Source organism: Corvus brachyrhynchos, unplaced genomic scaffold (genome assembly GCF_000691975.1).
Source record: "Corvus brachyrhynchos isolate BGI_N302 unplaced genomic scaffold, ASM69197v1 scaffold191, whole genome shotgun sequence".
Lineage (NCBI taxonomy): Eukaryota > Metazoa > Chordata > Aves > Passeriformes > Corvidae > Corvus > Corvus brachyrhynchos.
The window spans coordinates 3,962,172-3,966,716 of record NW_008236487.1 but is presented as its reverse complement, the minus strand read 5'-3'; the positions used below and the strand labels follow the sequence as shown (position 1 = coordinate 3,966,716).

At 42.2% G+C, this 4,545-nt stretch overlaps 1 protein-coding gene across 1 annotated transcript in view; it reads right to left on the bottom strand.

The window, feature by feature from the left end:
• Nucleotides 1–4,135, bottom strand: part of LOC103624735 (phosphatidylinositol 4-phosphate 3-kinase C2 domain-containing subunit gamma-like) — a gene marked incomplete at its 3' end in the record, with an annotated part of 85,933 nt that extends 81,798 nt beyond the window's left edge. The window contains exons 1-2 of the mRNA XM_017726199.1: nucleotides 3,770–4,135; nucleotides 1,844–2,031 (exon numbers count right to left, since the gene is read on the bottom strand). The remainder of the gene's footprint in view (nucleotides 1–1,843; nucleotides 2,032–3,769) is intronic.
• Nucleotides 4,136–4,545: the final 410 nt, after the last annotated feature.

Below are 4,545 nucleotides of genomic sequence, written 5' to 3'. Positions count from 1 at the left end.
GAATGGAAAAAGCTGCTGAGATAAAAAGTGTGCTCAGAAATTGCTAAAGCTTAGCTCCACAAATAGATTTTCCATTAAGTCTCCAAGATACTGTATTAGTTTAGATAATAGCATCTTGCAATGAAAATCTGTGTTACAACAGAAGGTATTCATCCCAATTTTATTTATTTTTGTTTCATTTTAAGTCAAACTCTAGGTGACATAAGCTTCTGTCACCCATAGTGTGGAATGAGAAGCGAAATGAAAACTTAAAAAGGCTGAAATAAAACCTGCAACTCAGAGGCTGGGCTACTCTTTCAAACACTCCACTTAGTAATTCCATGTGTTGCGTGCTTTGGTTTGCTTTAGCAGGGTTGAAAAAAACCCCACATTTATGAAACTACACCAGGCCACACAACCAAAATGATGCATACCACTCTGAATGGTGATATAAACTGCAATTATGGTTTTGCAGCTTTCTCTCAGAATGAATCCTGAAGTCCACTATGCTTTTAGATGAAGATGACACCATTTAAAAAAAACAAAAAAATCATAACAGGAGTTTCTTGTATGAAATTGTTCCCATTTACAGCTTTCTCCGTTTTTCATTTCTACAGCAGGTAAATAAAATAAAGAAAATAAGAAATAAAATTATATAGCCATTAAATCAAGAAGTATAAGGTCTTTTACTGGTTTTTTAATTCATCTTAAAAATTGGAATGTTTCAGGAAAATATAGAAGATAAAATAATGAAATCTCCCTCCAGTCCCATCTTCCTTAAAAAAGCTTGGCTGTCTGGAAGACTATAAGGCCCAGAAAATACAATACCTTTTACACCCTTTCAACTGTTTCTAAAATACTTTCCTTGAATTTCAAACAAATTCTGTTTATGATGACACATAAATGTCTAACATAAAACCTTGCTCATTCACCACTGTGGCTTTCTGTAACCTCTGCACAGACAAATATTCACACACAGAGCCCAGCTCCATCTGTCTGTATATCAGTGCTTGTCTCCTTGCTGTCCAGGAGAAGTATTGCTTCCCTGCTGGAAACACACAGAGTTTAGCTGCAGTGCCAAAGGCTGCTCTGTGCATCCTGCCCCTGCTCTCCTCGCTGGGCTGGGAGCTCACCTGGATCAGGGCACAGGGAGGGTCTGGCAGGGAGCAGAGAGTGGGACAGCCTGGTTTGTAGCATGGTGCCTCTTTCATATAGGCTTGTGTTTAAAACTGACCCCGGAGAGTGGAAGCTCAGCATGCTGTGGTGCAAGTATTGGTGGTGTAAGTTGTGCTAGTTTGGTCAGAACCACCAGGCTCTGTATTTGGGCCTTTTCAAAGCAGCATACAAGGTTCAGGGAAGGATCTGGCTCTTTGCCAGCCACTATTTCACCGAGTCTTGTCAAGCACAGTGATGAAACAATTTTCAAAAATCACTAAAGAGGCAAAATTTATATGATTTTTTTTTTTATAAAACACTTAAGTTTTTAGTTTAGGGTTTTTTTTTGCGTTGTGGTTTCTCAATTCGCATTGAATTTTGGAGGGTTTGGCTTTTTTCTCTTACAGCTCTGAAGTCCTCCTTGTCCTTTTGAATGACAGCTGTATTTTCACATAATCATGTGGTTCTGGGATCAGGGGTTTTAAGGGAGAATCCCAACCAATACTGTAAAATATCCACTACAAACCAAGGGACTTGAGGGTCTCATGGCATTGTAAGCACACGAAAATACTTCCACACTTGGACATGCACATGAATCCTTGTAAAAAACTTGGCACACTGCAGGCTCGATTTTCCCTTTTACCACATCCCAGGAGGAGATGATTGGATCACTTGCTAAGCAGTAAGAGTATCTGCTGAAACTCCTTACCTGAAACACAACTTGTTAGAAGGATGTACAGCCTCCTGTGCCTTGCTGCTCACAGACACTTTCAGCTGCCCTATGTGCTTTCACTATCAAGGAGGCGTAACTCTTCCCTCAGGAGCTTTCCTTCCTGTTTAACCGGTTCATGGCGGTGATGATTCTTTTCCCAAGTCATCCCTCAGGGAAAATTCCAGCTGCAGTAACAATAAAAAGGTAACACCTTATCTATTCTCTTTCTTGATTTGGAAACCCAACCATACTTTTTTTTTTTTTTTTTTTTTTTAAATATAGTGGTAGATTATCTCACACTTTCAGTGCTAGTTTCCAACATGCTTAAAATAACAACTTCATTGAAGGGAAAGAATTGCCTCTTAGGAACACTTCTGCACAAGACAGGATTTTACTCTACTCCATCTTCACACAGCTTCCACCTACATGCTCCGAAAGGAGCTCCCAGCTCCAACCACAGGGGAGGGGGACAATACAAAACTCTGATGGCAGAGTGGCCCTCTGGCTTTGGCTCCTCACTGTGCAGAGCTGGGGTAGTACAATGGTGGAAGAACCTCCCTTATGTTGGGATGTTTCCCAGGGACCAGTGGGGACTTGGCTCTCTGCAAAGGGCCTGAAGAGCTGGAATAAACACAGCACTGGCCACGTCCATCTTCCGAGACCTCAAAGAGCCCAGGACCCTCCATAAAAGGGAGCAGCAGAGGCCACTCCAGACACAACACAGAGGGAGTTCCCTCAGGGACCATTTGCCTTCACACTTCATACCATTCCTTAAAAAGTTATAAATTGCTCCACTGAAGTGGCTATTCAGAATTCAAACAAATCCCAAGGCTGTAACAGGCACGGAAATACCCTCAGAAACAACGAGGGAATAAGTGTCAACAAAACTGTATTTTGGTTAGAAAAAGCCATGCAATAAGACGGAACAGATTAGGATAAAGCATATAAAGTTAATAATTAATATCAGATATCTTATATCTGAAAAACTGAAGTAATAATTTGATAAAGCACTACAGGAAAAAAGCCCTAGCCTTTAAAGCATAAAAATTGTCAACAATGTCACTGTGATTTAAATGCAGTTAGACAAGGACAAAACTTATTTCAGTTGGTGAAAGGTGATGCCTTTTTTGTCATATATTCATATATTCTCCATATATTCTCAAAATGTCAACTTGCTCCACAAGCTATTTGGTGGCATTTGTGCTGTACTGTACTCATTTCCAGTGATTACTGTGAAGTGATCCTGAGAGAGAGGAACACACCAATTTTAGGAGCTGCCATTTCAGAGTTTGTGGCAGTGGGGTGTTGCTTCACCTCACGGCGATTGGGCACAGCTAAAGGAGGAGGATTGAGAAAACAGGAAACGCGCATGGGAAGAGCTCCTATTCCCAAGCACACACAGAAGGCTACACACATAACACAAACCGAGCTGGGACCCCTCTGCCTCTCTCCCCACGGTGATTTCTAGGAGAAGGCTATGAAGGTTTTTTTTGGGAAACACTGAACATTTTCAGAATTTTCTCAGGCTCTTAGGGTGGCCACTATTTTTTTGTTTCGTGCTTCCCATTAAAGGAGCAGACAGGGAACTGCTGAGTCACTTTCTACCCTAATTCCTCCTAGAACTACCAAGAGTTGTCTCCTCCTCTTTCGCTGGCATGTGGGACAAAATCTCCAGAGACAAAGAGAACTAGATAGTCCCTGGGATGTCTCCTCTACTCCTGTTAGATACTCTCGCTGCTCCACCACCCGGCAGGAGCGGCAGCTCGCTCAGATTAAGGAAGAATCGTGGATTTGATTTAGCTGTGCACTTTGGAGCCAGGTCTGATACGGAGCTGCAGGGAATTTTTTTTTGTCGCCGAAAATATAGCCTCCCCCCCCCCCCCCCAGAATGGAACACACTATCTTCAGCAGGCTTTTACTCACAGTGGTGCTTCACGGGCAGTTTGGAGCTTTCTGAAACAGCACTCTTGCGTCTGAAGCCTCCAGGCTTCGAGTAATAATAGGCTTGCAAAGGGAATGCAGCAAAGTGTTTTAGCAATCCGTGGGGATGGAAACTGGCTAAACAGAGAGGCAGTGAGGAAACTGCTCCATTTCATAAAAGCTGCGTCCTTCTGTGCTACTATTCTCCAGTGCCACCTACTGTTATTTCCCCAAAACTGTGAGGCAGGGAATAGGGATCATTGTGTCGAGCTCGTTGGCAGCTAAGCTTTATGTCTGGCTACAGGGAACACCGTCTTATCTATCACCATCGCTGACAAATATGGTCCCTCTCAGAAAGCTGTTCTTTTTGGGAAAGATTCATGATTGCTGAGGTCCTGCTTGAAGAGGGTGTGATATTTCTCCTGGAGCAGTGTATCAACAAAACTTCATAGATACATCAGGGTTTTTCCATGTGCTGGCAAGAACAAATGCCAAGATGTTGTGTTTAAGCAGCAGCTGAACAAGAATACTGGTTAAAAAAAAAAAATTAAAAAGATTTTGTTTTGTATTACAGGCCCTTATTTCTTTCTCACAAGTTTCATCAAGCAGGGGTTATGCCTTCCTACCTGTTAAGTAAAACCCAGCAGAGTAGATGCTGCCGGGCAAAGAAAATAAAAGTTGCAACAGACACAGTACAGCGGTTGAGTCACTACAATGATTCATCGGTAAAGGAGACATTTGTTGTAAAGGGCAAGAAGGACTTTCAATTCTGAAAACAC